This window comes from Lissotriton helveticus, chromosome 11 (genome assembly GCF_964261635.1).
Source record: "Lissotriton helveticus chromosome 11, aLisHel1.1, whole genome shotgun sequence".
Classification (NCBI taxonomy): domain Eukaryota; kingdom Metazoa; phylum Chordata; class Amphibia; order Caudata; family Salamandridae; genus Lissotriton; species Lissotriton helveticus.
In genome coordinates, this window is record NC_136072.1 from 330498380 (window position 1) to 330514326 (window position 15947).

The 15947-nt window shown below is 47.2% G+C and overlaps 1 protein-coding gene across 2 annotated transcripts in view; it reads right to left on the reverse strand.

Moving 5' to 3' along the window:
• The window catches only part of FARP2 (FERM, ARH/RhoGEF and pleckstrin domain protein 2), a 1696743-nt gene that overhangs the window by 736864 nt on the left and 943932 nt on the right, over positions 1-15947 (reverse strand). The gene's annotated exons all lie outside the window — the stretch shown is intronic.

Consider the following 15947-nt stretch of genomic DNA (forward strand, 5'->3'; position numbering starts at 1 on the left):
CTTTAAAAACAGGTGGAATAGTGTTCACAAATGGCAACTATCCTTCTCTTCCCTGCAAAGTTAAAAGTCATCTACAAGGAGAGAACGTATTTCTTTTTGCACCCGGAAGACGTGTGGCAGTGGCTGGAGGAGCGCCCCCCCTGACAAGACCTACGTCCTTGGCTCGGAGGGCAAAGGAGGCTGGAAAGCCCACGGAGACCCCGAGGGGGTCGCCAAAGCCACAGAGACTGAGACAAACGTGTGGAAGCAGAAATGTGGGACCACCCCTTACCCTGTTCAAGGATCAATACGGCGGCGGAGCTCGGCCTCCTTGGACCCCGGTCGGCTGTCGGGTTCCAGGTTTCGCTGCCGAGCTGGGAACTCACTGTCAGAGGGAGAGGAAGAGCCTGGTGGTACTTCTTCGGAGGGTGACGACGCGGAGGAGCAATCACTGCATCCCCTGGTAGTGGCGATCAACGACATGGAACAGGAATCGGTTCAGGAAGCGGGAGCATTGCAAGGGGACCCCCCGGACTCTAATTCGTGAAGCAGGGACACGCTGGACTGACCACGTATAGAGTCAGTGGCCGGGGAGCACGCAAGTTGGACAACCCCTTACAATTTGCTTTGTTCTCTGGTCTAATGTTCTTCCTTGTTTGTATCTGCTTGAGAGTATACCTCTGTATGTTTCCTAGTTAAAGGTTTCAGAGCGGGTTTCTTGGGGGTAAGATTGGGAGGGCGACAGACCTCCTTCACCTGGAAGGCCTACTCTCGGTCTTAGGATGGCGATTGGGACTGGAGGGGAGAGGGAGGAAGGTGTGGGGAGTTACTCCTTTATCGGGGTTGGGAGGGGAGGCGGATCTACACGAGACAACACTATGGTTGGGGTGTTGGTTGGGGGGGTGGGGGGTTTGTTTCAGCATGTCACGATTAGAACTGTCATTCACACCTGGGATCCCGGAGCCCTACCTCCTCTGCAACTGAGAGATTTATGTTACGATGTCAAGTACACTGCCAGTTAGTCATGATACTGTGGTCCCGGCTCGAGGGGGGGCTGGGGGGGGGATGACCTGGGCAACAAAGTTAAAAGGGGTCTGGTACATGCCTACGTGAAACGGGTAGGGGCACATATTGTCCTGATGCAGGAGACACACCTTCAGGGCACCAAGTGTGGCTTCCTGGCGAGGGGTCCTTACAGAGTGCTAGCGCATGTGGGTTACACCAGGGGCTCTAGGGGGTAGCCATCCTGATTAAGAAGACTCCTCACTTTGTGGTCGCGCAGACATGGATAGACCCTCCGGGGACCTACGTGGGGGTGCGGGGCTTGTGGGGACGACAGGAATGTACAATCATTTCCGTTAATGTGCCACCTAAACTGCAGGCCGGGACACTGTCAGGAGTCACGGACATTCAACTGAACACATCGGAGACCCTACAGGTGGTGGGGGGGGGGACTTTAACGATGTCATGTCTCTGGCGCAGGATAGGTCAGGAAGTAGGTCCAGGGATTCGACCCAAACTCATCTGGCCAGAACTGTCTCCACCCTGGGATTAGTGGACGTATGGAGGTGGCTCCACCCAGACGCTAGCATCTACTCGTACTTCTCGGGGGCTCATAGGGTGTACTCCAGACTAGACTACATCTTTTTGTCCAGACAGGCACCAAGTGTGGAGGATATGGCGGAGTATCAGGCGAGAGGTATCTCGGACCATTCACCTCTCCTGGCACAGGTGGGGGGGGCGACTGGCAGTGGGGACAAAGAATTGGAGGCTGACAGCTTGGGATTTACAGAACAAGGATCTACTGAAGGGCCTAGGGGCGGATGTGAAGGTCTACCTAGCCGAAAACGAGGGTTCTGTTTCGTCGGGGATAGTTCTCTGGGAAGCCCTTAAGGCGGTTCTGCGGGACAGGGCCCAGAACAGACTGGCATGGAAAAAGAGGAAGGTGCAGGAAAAGGTCCGGACTCAGGAAGCCCAGATTTTTGAATTGGAACGCGACCAAGTGGTCAATAAAGACCCACAGACTCTTAGACGACTACTGGATGCGCAGCAACAATATAGGGATTTGGCGACGGGAGAGGCAAAAAGGCAGGCGCTTGCGACGTTACATCGGCTGTATGATGTAAAGGATAAGTCGGGGAGGATCTTGGCGTGGCTGAGCAAGAAAGAGGGATGCGCGGTGGGTGGAGCAGGTGAGGGATGAACGAGGGCAGATGCGGCGGACAGACATGCAGATAGCTCAGACCTTTGCTGACTACTACGGGGCCTTTTATGAGGCTAGGAACCTGGGTACGCAAGAAGACGCATTAAACAACATGGCCCAAATTGATATCCCCGTGCTCTCGGAGGAAGACTAGAGGGATTTGGAGGGGGGATAACTATAGCTGAAATTAAGGAAGCCTTGACTAAACTTCGTCCGGGGAAATCCCCTGGCCCCAACGGGTTCCCCGCGGAATTCTTTAAAAAAACAGCGGATCTTCTTGCACGCCACCTTCTGGCACTGTTTGAGGGTGCGGCACAGGAGGGTATGCTGCCGCCTGACTTACGCATGGCCACAATTGCCCCGATATATAAGGCAGGTAAACCCCTGGAGGACTGTGCGTCGTACCGCCCTATATCGCTTTTGAACGTGGAGGTTAAACTCCTCGCAACAATCTTAGCTCTCAGACTACGGCGGGCGATCCTGGACCTGGTCCATTTGGACCTGACGGGTTTCCTACCGGATAGGGCCACCAGACTGAATCTTAGAAGGACTCATAATTGGTTGATGGAGGTGCGTGCTAGGCGGGACCCCCACCTGTTTTTATCCCTGGACGCCGAAAAGGCGCTTGACGCGGTACATTGGCCCTTCCTCGAAGAAGCGTTGTCCAGATTCAGCTTCGGACCTAGGTTCAGGCAGTGGGTTCGGTTGTTGTATACAGATCCCAGGGCCAGAGTTAAGGTCAACGGGGTGTTGTCTGAGGATTTCCCCATAAGAAGGGGGACCCGACAGGGGTGCCCCCTGTACCCATTGCTTTTAGATCTAACCATAGACGTAGTTGCATGCGCGATCCGACAGGACGGGGAAATTAGGGGCTTTAGAATCGACCAGTCTGACCCACCCGAAAAAAAATATAGTTGTACGCGGACGACGTCCTCCTGTATGTCACCCACCCTGTCACCACTGTCCCGGCGCTGTTCACGGTGCTGGACCGGTATGGCGCCCACGCGGGCTATAAGATTAATTGGCATAAGTCCATTCTCTACGAGCCCTGGGGAGGGGGGGGAAGAGGACTGGTCCTACTTGCCGGGGATGCTGAGAACTACGTACGAGGGGTTTCTGTATTTGGGGGTGTATCTGACATTGGATAGAAACCTCTCATACAAGAGGAACGTCAAGCTGGTGTTGGATAACTTCGCCATTAATGCTGCTAGGTGGAAGGCGCTCCCCCTCACGATCTTGGGCCGCGCAGCCATGTTTAAAATGATTACACTGCTGAGGTTTTTGTACACCTTACAGAATGAGTATTTTCCGCGCCCTCGTCAGGTGTTTCGTGATATCAACGCAGAGTTGAGATGCTTGTTGTGGCTGGGGACACAGGCCAGGGTGGCACTGGGAACTCTGCAGCGGAACCAGTATAATGGTGGAATTTCCCTGCCAAACATCGAAGCCTATTACTGGGCAGAACATCTCACACCTATTAATGAATGGTTGCATGCCCCGGCAACGCATCCCACTAATGGCCTAGAGAGGAGAACTATGGCGCGGCGCACCAGCCTATATTATATTTATGGAGGCAAGGGGAAGAAACAATTGCATTCCGCCACCAGAGTCACCCTGGGGATATGGGAGAGGGCGATTAGGGCAATAGGTTGGAAGCACACACCGACGAAACAGACCCCAATATGGCACAGTTCCTGGCTGAAGGAGCTACACAAACTGCGTGGGTTCCAGAGACGGAATGACATAGGTATCTCCGTACTGGAGGACCTGGTGAAGAGAGGGGAACTTAAGTCCTTCCAGGTTTTGAGGGCGGACTATGGGCTGCACCTCACACAATACTATAGATATGCGCAGCTGCGACATGCATGGCGGGCGGGGTAGGCTTTGGTGGGGCCCCTGCCGGAGTATGCCCCCATTGGAGGGACGCCTGTTGCAGGAACATATCCCGAGCAAGGCAGTCTCCCTGACTTATAAAACATTGATCGATAAGACACCGGATGGGCTAGTAAAACTCAGAGAATTATGAGAGCAGGATGTAGGGGAGATGGATACATTGGATTGGGACACAGCCCTGATGCACCCGAGGGAAATTGCCATCAAGTCCCGCCTACGGCTTATCCAGTATAAAAGTTTGCACAGGGTCTATTACGATAGGGTACGCTTACACCGTATGGCCGTATGGGGAGGGCTAGCGACTCACTGTGCCTCAGGTGTAGTCAGGAGAGGGGGGATTTCTACCACATTACTTGGCTGTGCCCCGACATACAGAACTATTGGACGGAGGTCTTGAGGGAGCTGGGGGAGGTCTTGAGGGAGCTGGGGGCGGACCTGGAGGTCACCCTACCGCTAGATCCCAAATTGGTCCTGCTGGGCATAACGAATGATGTCGACCTGAGCCGCCCACTCCTGATCTTTGTAGTTCTGGCCTTGGTGGTAGCTAAGAGGGATGTGGCGAAGACGTGGGGAGCCTCTACCACGCCAAGGATGGATGAATGGAGGAGGGGCATGGATCTATACATGGCGGCAGAGAGGGTCACATACTAGGCAAGGGGCTGCCCTAAGAAGTTCAATAGAGTGTGGGGGAAATGGCGCCGATATCATGGCTTGGAGGACTGTGAACCAGGGTGGGAGGGGTGTTCGGTCGCTTTGGTTGGGGGGCGGATTTATCAGGGTCTGTGTCTTAGTATCTTGGGGTCCTTGGAGAAGTAATGTAAAGCCCGAAGGACCGGAGGATGGAAGCATGATTTTTTGGGAGGGGGAAAGAGGGTGGGGGGACGAAGGGTGGTGTTGGATGATCTTTTGTGACATGCCAGTTGTGTTCATGCACTGTAAAAAGCAAATACAAACATTTTTTTTTAAAAATGGCAACTAACACCGACATTATGCAGTGCAAGCATTACGCCAGGGCTGTGCAACATGGTGGCAGGAATGCTAACTACATAAGGAATTACTAACATTATGCCAGTTCATGCATCAAACCAGAAGATGGACAGCAATGTCCAGAGAGTGTCTTAAAATATCATGAATTACCCTCATTATGTCAGTTAAAGTATTATGCAGAAGTGTGCACCATTATACCAAGAATGCCCAGCATGTGTCCAGAATTACCAACATCATGTATGTTCAGGTTTGCACAAACACTCTCTCACCTTGAAAACCTGTTCAGAATTGCACTCAAAATTCTAGAGGGTCATGAATCCAGAAAACCTAGTAGCATGGGAGCCTTTCTCTAAGCACGCCTTAATCCTATCACATGTTCATATTTGCACCAGCACCTACTTATTCTCAGTACGTACCGATATGTGTCTCATCACTTGTAATACTGCCATCTATCATTTGCAAAAATGTTAACAAAAAAACATATTTGGCAACACTTAAGCCATACACAAATGCAAATGACACTAAGCCTCATTTAGAGTTCGGGGAAAACCTAAAATCATACCTCTCATACCTCTCATATCAGGCTCTGATAACCTAATCGGTTCAAGTTCGCGCTATAGAAAACTCTAAAAATAAATAAATAAATAAATAAAATCCAATTACTCAAGAACATGCTCAATATAGAGAAGAATCAGCTTGCTGAATTTTCAACCACCATATGGATTATATTGTTAGGAAATTCAGAAGGTGGACTCTACTTACTATTCAGAAATTCCTTCCAAAATTAAAGGATTTTCGCGAATAGGCAAGATGGCGGTCTAACGCTAGACCGGGTTTGCAGCACCACGCCGAGCTCCGTCTATCATCTACCTTATGGCGTGTTTCAAGTAAAAAAAACTGCTGACTAATGAGAGAGGAGAAATTATGGGAGTTGGCTAGTGTCAAAAGCGTCTACCGACACTAAAAGTGCTACGGGATTGCTTTTTACTGCATCTTTTGCCTTTGCCTTTTGCCTTTGTCCCATCCATCAATGCGACGATATGTTTCAAGATTACGAGTTGAAACGAAATTGTTCAAACCTTCCCGGAGCCTCGCTGATTTTCAACACTTTCCTGCATAGCGCGTCAGGAAGATTTCCTGCATCATCTGGGCTCCTGTGGTTGTGTCGGGCGGCGCAGCTGTCACATCGAAGAGCTGTGCTTGTGCTCTGTGGTTTTTTCTGCCGAGCGCGGCCGCATTCACAGAGAGGGAGAAGAGCGCCAGGGACAGCGAAGGCGAGAGCAGCAAGAGCAGCAATGGCGCCACCGAAGAATGCCTCATCCGCCGCAGCCAGAGCACGGGTTGCGAAGGCAAACAAGGTGCTCCGCAGAGAAGCGGAACGGCAACAACGTGAAGGGTCATTGGATGGGGGAGATTCCGACAGCGCACCAACCAAAGTCCTGAGGTCGAGGAAACAACAACAAGCAACGCTGTCTGCTGGCAACACTCCAAGGCAAGAGGCCATTGCTGCCAAAAGAAAGCTAGGTACTGCTGGGGAGAGGTCAGTACTTGACTTATTATTAAAGAAACAAGTGAGCCAAACTAATTCACAACCTGGGGCTGAAAGTGAGTCTGTGCTTGTAAATGATGATCAGACCTGTATATCAGATGAAAGTTCCCCAGCCCTCACTATGCCTCAGCCTCAGCCTCAGCTCAATGGTGTTGTGTGCCCAAGTATTGCAATACCTGTCTCCCAAATTGTTTCTGCTAGCACTCAGCCCGCAGTTGAAGATATACCTACTAATCTATCAGCTATTGAGACCCCTGGGACCCTCGAAACCGCACAAACCACTGAGACTACAGAAGGGCTAGAAAATAATACCAAACAAGTGGAAGAGGGGCACGCTATGTCATTCACAGGCCCCGGAGGGAATATTTTGGGAGTACAGACTGAACAGACTGAGCAGGCAAAACTGACTATGGGAACAGTATTAGACAAAAACCAAACTATGTATATAACACCAGCTCGACATATAGTTTCTACTGATGAACTAATGATTAGACCTCTACATACTCACCCTGAGCAGACTGTGATTACTGAAACTGTTTCTGAGCTAATCCCGAATGCAACCCAGATTCAAAATGGGCAGATTCTGGAGGTTGAGAGAGATTTGAGTGAATTTTACTCCTTCTCTGATGAAACTGGAGAGGTTGGAGCTGATGCTGTGGGCGAATGGTCAGAGAGCTACGAATCGACAGAGGAGGAAGAGGAGGAAGATGAGATATCAGAACTTCACCCGTACTCTTCAGAAGATAGCTATGAGGAAGGGAGGCATAATGTCAGCACTGTCAAAACCAAGGCTAAATCTAAATCTAAGCCTAAGGTAGCACTTAAATCTAAGCCTAAGGTAGCACTTAAAACTACGCAACCACTTCAACTTGATAGCTATCAGGCCGCTACTTCAGCGCCCATGGAGATACCTCCCACAGCAGTTGAAACTATTTTGCAAGCAATAGCAGCCCACAGAGAAGAGACTGCACTTGATAGTAAAAGGTCTCAGGCAGCCATGCGTAAAATGCAAGGAGTTGTTAAGAAACTTACCAAGACTTGTAATCACATAGGTGAAAGAGTGACAGAAATGGAGACAAGGGTGATGACGGCTGAAAAAGATTCTTCAGAGAACTCTCAAAAAATTAAGCTTCAAGAAGCAGAATTGATGGACATCAAGTGGAAGCTTGAGGACTATGAAAACAGGCAGCGACGTAATAATTTGCGTATCTTAGGTGTACCGGAAAAAATGGAAGGGGAGAACATGCGAGCCTTCGTTATTAAACTGCTCAGCGAGTCCATGCCTGAGATTCAAGACTGGAATTGGGATCTGGAAATTCAACGGGCCCATCGAGTCCCGTTTAAGTTACCACCTAAGCCGGGGGTGTACCCCCGTGCTATCTTGGTATATTTCGGAAACTTCTTGCTTCGGCAGGCGATAGCAGAGAACGCCAGACCGGATCGTAAAATTTCTTTTGGTGACTTCTCATTTTTTTCAAGGCCTGATTTTTGCCACGCTACAGTGGAAAGACGCTGGCGACTACGTCTTTTGATTAAACCTTTTCAAGAAAAGGGAGCTCTGGCATTCTTGAATAATCCTGCAAAACTAAAAATTGTTTATGGCGGTCAGACAAAGTTTTTTCAGTCCGAAATAAAAGCAAAAACTTATCTTGATGAGATACCCTAGATAAAGTTTAGAGACCAATAGACGCATCAGATGTATGCTCTATAGAAACAACGACAATTTCTTAGGACTAGCCTGGATTATGAACATATTTCTGTAATAATAATAATGTATTGGCTGATTAGCTTAGAATTACATTGATGTCAGGCAGTCTACAGAGGTTTAGAGAAATTCATTATAGCCAATGTCACGGTATGACCTAATTTTCTATCTCTTTTTTTTTTTTTTTTTTCCCTCTCTTTTCTCCTTTCTTGTCTTTCTCTGCTTTTTTTTTTTTTCTTGTAATCACGTCTTATATTTTTGATATTGAACTGTTGTTATGGTTAAACGGTAGCTCAGTAGTGGTGCAGCAACATCATCACACAGACTCTGATGGAGTCTGATTGCCTACGTAAGGGGGAAAGGGGTAAAAGTGGTTTTTTTGGGGAAGGGGTGCTGGGAGGCTTGTGGGGCTCGGGAGGGTTTTCTGGGGCAGTGGAAAGGGGAGAGGGTGGGGAAGGGGAGGAAAAAATAAAAAACAAACCAGGTCTCCAAAATTAAAGGATTTTCAGTATCCTCCAGCCTCTATAATACAACCCCTCATCACAGTTTACCTACGTGATTTTTTAGGTCGAGCCTAGGCAGCGCTTGCGCCGTCTGGAAGATCTGTTGTATGTACTTTTTGGGCTCTGTAGATCAGCCCCAGGACTTGTCTGCTTCAGCTTTTTCTAGGGACTTTTTTTTCGGTTCAACTGCCTCTATTTAACTGTCTTGATAGAAAACGACAAGTAGAGGTCAGTAAAATACCAGAATTGCTTTGTGCTTAGGGACTTTCTTTTTATATTTTTCTGGCAACTGCCTCAATTTAACTTTCTTGATAGAAAACAAACTGCAGAGGGCAGTAAAATACCAGACTCACTTTACCATTCCCTAGATTCCAGGCCATAGAAACTTGTCTTCCACAAGCACCTGTAGACAATAATATTTTCACAAGTCTTGTATTTTCAGTGATAGGACCATCGAAGGCCCTGATTTTATATTAAAAACAGAGCTTTGGACAATACTATTTCCAGCTCATAGGAAGTATTTCTCTCCATGTGTTCCCATACCTGGTGTGTTCGGCAGTTTGGTGCTTACTTTCCCTCCATTTGAAGATCAGTAGATGTTTCAGCACCCAGGCTAATGTGCTGCATAGCTAAATACATATAAGGTCCCAAAGGCGCGACCGATTGCATTACAAATGCTTGTTTTATTTAGTCCTCCTCCCTTATGCTGTCAGTTGTATATCACTGCAGTACAACACATTGTTCCTTGAGGTCCTTCTGAAGTCAGCAGAAAGGGTGCAGCACCTCAGGCTATTACTAGATTGTTCTAAATGCAGAAAGTGTAGCAGTTTTTCTTTAGTGAATTAAAAATTAAATTGCTCTTGAACAACACCTGACCCCATGACGGCATTGAGGAAACGCTGGGAGGAGGATGTGGGCACTTTGGAGGAGGAAGACTGGGTGGCCAAGAGAGACATAGCCCAGCACTGGAGGGCTGAATGAGCATGTCCCCTGTGCGGGCCTGGACTAACGGCATGGACTACCGTACCGAGGCATTAGAATATATGTATAAATGGAGAGGCTGCCCTCAGAAACACAGCAAGGTTTGGGGTGCTTGGATATCCTATTCCACTAACTTTGATATCTTAAAACGTAATAATTGTCACTTGTTGTGCATATATGTCTAACTGGGGTGCTGCATCACAAATGACATGCTGAGAATGATGTATGTGAATGCTTTCTGTGCTGTAAAACCAATGAAAATAGTTGGGGGGGGGGGGGGAAGAATTAAGTTGCTCTTGGTGCACTCTTATCATAAATGCATACACTTTATTCCTAGATACAGCTAAAAGGATGAATCCACAAGACTCTAAGGGGTTATGAGAATTATCCAGAGGACAGATGGGCTCTGCGCCGATGTTTCGGTCTCATTTGGTGAAACTCCATGAGAACATTTTTAGGACATGATGTTTAAATGAAGATGAAAGGCACCACTATAAACATTAAAAGGGAACATAACTGAAGTACAATAACCACATTGGTATGTATATTTTAGCATGTTAAAAAATAACTTCGGCCTCTTTCTGCTCCCTAAGGCTAATAAAAAAAGATAGAAAAATGTCTGCCTCCTGAACTACTAAAACAGTAACAATGGCATTGGTTCTCACGAGGATTGATTATTGCAATAGTTTGTATCTTACGCTTGCAATAGGCCTCGTGAAGAGGCTTCAGACACTGCAAAACACTGTGGCTTGCTTCTTTTTTGAAATTCCAAACTATGAGTCAGCTTTTATGGTAAATGTTCTTTTAATGTCTTAATGTTTTTGTTTGCTTATGTGCTTTTGTGGTCATTGTTGTTTTAATGCACCGAATAAAGCTTCATGAAATGAAATGAAATGAGTCAGCCAGAGGAGCGATTAGGAAATTACACTGGTTGCCAGTGAAGCAACGATGTAGCTTCAAAGCTCTCTGTATGGCCTATAAATCACTGCATGGACTCGGGTCAGACCATTTCAAGAAGAAACTTAAATGGTACATCCCAGCTAGGACACTTCAATCAGGCTCTACTAGGAACCTGATGGTCCCCCCATTTAGGAAAGCTACCTGGGGTGGATAGAGCTTTTTTAGGGCCACTGCCATGCTTTGGAATAGTCTCCCACTGACACTAAGAGCAGTTCCCTCCCTACTTTCCTTTAGTAGAAGATATCTGCGTAGCAGCCTGATCCGACAACGACATTGTCACAGCCTAAATCGGACTTCGACAGCGCCAAGACGCCCTAGGGTATGAGTTTGCGCTTTATAAGTCACATTTACATTACATTACACCTGCAGTAACCCGAGCCGCGAAACAAAGCGTGCTACTCAAATATGAGATGAAAGAAACCACCGCATAGTTTAGAACACTGGCATATCACCTAGAGAAAAGTTAAAATTCAGAAGATGGTTGCGCCAAATGTTCCAAAATGAATGGGATAGAGTTAAAAAACATCTCGTGCATAAGACTGTGTTTTTAAAGATCTTATGTCCACGGTGCAATGAGTAGAGTGGATTAAAAGGGTTTGCTGTAATGGTTTTCATCAGAAATATAAGTTGTTAGTTTGGGTGTACTGTGAAAAGAATTCTGATGCACTTACTATGCGGCTGCTAAGATGATGCTTAGCTGTGATGTACGGAGCCGGGAGTTAGTGAGAAATCCGGTGCTCAAGAATCAAGTACAAGACCCAGCGTGGTCGATACAGAATTGAAATCAAGCAGTTAGGGTTTATGTGACAAAAAAACTTGATTGCTAAATCCCGTCAATTGATCCCAATGGAAGTGATAGCGTTATGTAATGTAAACAAATATTTATAAAGCACACTGTGACCAAAATGGTATCCTGGCGCTAGAACCACTATGGAAGGAGACAGCAAGAGCCTGAGAAGCGAGTCGCTAGTGAGGAAATAACCAGGTTTTCAGTGCTTTCCGGAATTTTAGTAAATCAGAATGAGATCGTAAAGGAGCTGGTAGTTTGTTCCGTATGCAAGCTGCATTGACAGTAAAGGTACGTCCTCCTTGTCTTTGGCTTTTTAAAATCTCAGTTCTTGGACATAATTGCCTGTAGTGCATCGTAGGTTTCTGCCAGTAGTGTATTTCTTTAATTTGTTTTGGAGGGGTATTGGTCCTTTTTAGGACGTGCGTGTTTTTTTTTTGTAGCTTTTTTTCTATTGGGCTTTGCGTGTGAAGACAGTACCCAATTGGGTAAAGGCGGGTGCATGTCCCGCCTTTCCCAGGAAATGTATCCTGTCACAGCTTGCGGTTACGAGCAGTGGCGCGCAGTGTGCCATCTGTTTCGGGTCAGATTTCAAGGATTGTTTTTCATTTAGCTTTCGAGTGGCCGTGCTTATCTTATTACCTTTCACTTTCTCTCCGAGTCCACTGGTGTTCGCCTCTCCTTTCCTGTCCGTACTTCCATAATCTCCTCCCCCTTTCAGTGCAGTCCAAAAATTCTTTGCCATGCATTGGAGGCATTAATGTGTTGTGTACATGGCCTCCTGGCTGTCTGCGCCTGCCTGTCTTTCAGGCTCGTCGTGGAGGCATTACTGTGTTTTGTACATGGCCTCTTGGCTGTCTGCGCCTGCCTATCTTCCAGGCTCGTCGTGTCCCCTCTGTGGCAGGCAAGGCCGCACTTTGGTCCCTCTTCACATTCACGTGTTCCTCCAAGTAGGAAGCGGAGTCCTGCCACTTCTGGAAGTGGTTTTTCTCACACAGGAAGTGCGGACCAGAGTCCCTTCCGGGAGTCTCTTCGCCGGACAGCGAGGGAGCGTTAACTTCTCCTAGGTCTCTGCTGCTGGCAGAGCCGAACCCTCACGGTCCAGCCAGTCTCCTCACTGGGAAGGTTTGGTTCTGTCCACCGGCACCACCCCGGTCCCTACTGGCTCTCCGCCTTCCTCCTCTTCCTGTCTTTGTTCTCGCTCCCCACCCAACCTCACCTCCACCTCCCAAACTCCTTAACGCCCCATTTAATTAACACTTCTAATCCCGAGATGCCTTATTGCCTGGTAGTCAGTGCCTTGCAGGCAGCAATCTCCCTTAAGTTTATATCTAGCTGGTGTTGTGAAGGCTGCCTTTTTCTTTCACCTCAGCCACTTTTCTTACACGCCATAAGGTTCCTTGCTCCAACCTCCTCCTCGGCCCTCCTCTGTCCCAGCCCTCCTCTATTTCTTTGTTCCCTCTGTTCGCTGCCCCTCCCTTCTCCTGTCCAGTAATCCTGCCTGCCCTCTATGGCCTCGCCTCTCCTTCTCGGCCTCTCCTCCTCTGTGCCTCTTTAGAATGGGCTGTGATGGCACCCGTCTGGCCACGGCTGGGGGTGTCCCTCTGCCCCCTGCCACAGCCTGGCCTCTTCCTTCGCTCAAACCTACTGCAGAGTGACACGTTTCCTGGTTATTGTGTGCAGGAGAGGTGAGCGGTGGGGCAGGGAGAGGGACGGAGCAGGAGAGTTGCCAAAATTTGGGCAGACTCTGGCAATGGGTCCGAGGGAGGACAGCGGACAGTCTCTGCAGAGGTGGGTGACAGCCTCTATGGAAGGATCGTCTTCGGCGTGAGGTACTGCCGTCTGTGACGTGCGATGCAGGCTGTGGTGACCCGGTTCTCCAGGTGTGTGTCTGTACTGGAGTCTCGGTGTGTTCTGGAGTTAGTAGTCTGTTGGCACCTCTCTGAGCACTCGTCTATCTGAAGTGTGTCCCTGTCTCTATGTGAAGTGGAGGTCTGCTTGTGTCCCTGTCTCTATGTGAAGTGGAGGTCTGCGTGTGTCCCGGTCTCTATGAAATGAAATGAAAGGAACATTTATAAAGTACAACTGTCACTCCTAATGGAGTCTCCTGGCGCTGACAACAACAGATCGGATGGGTGACAAACCTAAATAAGCTTTTGGCAGCATTCCACGGATAGCCCGTAAATCCATGTTTTTAACTGTTTTCTGAACTGCCCCTCTTGTTTGATGGCCCTCAGTTCGTTGGGCATGCTGTTCAAAGCTTTGGCTCCCAGAACGGTCGCTGTCCTTCCAACTCTGGTGACTAGCTTAAACGCTGGAACGCTAAGCAGGTTAGCCGTAGTTGACCTTAGTGTTCTTATCGTGGTGTATCGCTTGAATCTTGCTGAAAGATATCCGGGACCTAGCTGACGGTAAGATCAATTTTTTTTTATCAGGATCAGTTTAAACAGAATTCTCTTGCAGACCGGTAGCCAATGGAGAGTCTTCAATGCAGCTGTGGCCGAGGCCCTGCGTGGCAGACCCAACACCAATATGGCTGCTGCATTCTGGACTACCTGTAGTCTCCTTAGGATGTTTTTATTGATTCCCGCAAGGAGACTATTACAGTAGTCCAATCTTGAAGATATCAGGGCCACTACCACTGTCTTTCTGGCCACCAGGGGAATCAGGTTGAAGAACTTTCTCAAGGCTTTTATAAACCCAAAACAGGTCCCGGTCAGTTTCAGGACATGGGACTTAAAAGAGAGGCCAGAGTCAAACCAGACACCTAGGTTTCTGGCCACTTCCACAGTTGATGGCGGTGCTGTGGTGTCATCTGGCCACCAATCCTTTGGATGGAAAGGATTGTCTTTCCCAATTGGTAAGATTTTTGTCTTGCTGGTATTGCAGCAGAGATGGTTTTCCCTTATCCATTGCAGCACTGCCGTCAGACAGTTTTAAAAATTTCCCTCTGCCTTGGTGGTGGTCTTTTTTTTCTTCTTTTTTTTGTCCTCATATTGCAAAAAAAAAAAAATTCATAATAGAAAACCTCCATCTACTCCTTGCCATTTTGCCAACCCTCCGGATAGGCCTCGGAGAAAGATAGGGCATTCTTTTCTTGATTACACCGAAACCTTCTCCAATCCCGTTCACTCTATCCAATTCCAGCCCTATTAGTTACTAGGGAGGTTTGGAGCAACGGTGTTTTTTTTTTTGCTTAATCATTGGACCCGATGTCTCTTTCTCTCCAAATTAGTAAATTTGCCCATATCTTTACCTTACTTTTTACATCACAGGCTATGTCACTCTCACTTATACATATTACATTTCTTAAGAATTCTGAAAATACCGGGGGATCTTCTGATTTCCAGAGCCTGCAAATCTCTCTCCTGGCCAAAATAGTCACAAAAAATATAAAGTTATACATAGGTGAATTCATTTGGTAAGCCAAAGAAAACCATACTAATACTTAGGTCTATTGGTTTCTTCAATACAGCTTCCAAAAATGAGCATACCTCTTCCCAATAGGGTTTAATTTTTGCACATTCCATAAATATGTGAACATCATCTGCCTCTGGAAATTTACACCTTGGGCAACAATATACTGTCCCTGTTACCTTAGTCAATTTTTCTGGAGACCAGTATACTCTATAGGCTGTATAGAGATGATTTCTCTTCAAAGCAGTGGGTTTCACTAGTTCCTGTAACATTGAAAAAGAGTCAGACCAGATCTTATATATATCTCTTCCATTCCCCGCATTCTCTCCATAATCCTCCCCCTATAATCTAATTACGTCAGTTTTTCCCTGGTCTTCCCGATTAAGTAGTACACCATACCAATATGCCACTTCTTTTTCCCGGATACCTTCTCTCACCATTTGGTCTAAGACTTCAGAATACGTTTCTTCCTCTTGCCAAAGCTGTGTTGACCACCATGATGCAATTTGATAATATTTAAATCTTGTCAATGATCCCTGAGTAATCCTACTCAATGCCTCCCAACTCATTAGGTTGCAACCTACTTGTAAGTCTCCCCAACACTTTATTCCCCCTTTTTTAAGAGGTACACTCAATTGGTCTTTTAAACACTCAGGGGTCCCAGGTGAGTACCACACTGGAGCTTGTGTCGCATAATATGGTATGTCCATTGTTTTCCTAATAAACATCCATGTTTCTAAGGCCGCCCTTAATATCTTTAGTCTTACTTTTTTGTAAAATTTATGGTTGCCGTACTTATACAAAAAGGAGACCTGGCCTAGAGACGTATTTCGTAACATAGCTTTATGTAAAAGACCTAATGGCGAAATATCTGGGTTATTCAACAAAATTCTAAAGTTTTTGAAATGAAAAGCATAGCAATAAAGTAATAAATCTGGTAAGGCAAGCCCACCCACTCTTAGGCCTCTCCTCAGCTTTTTCCA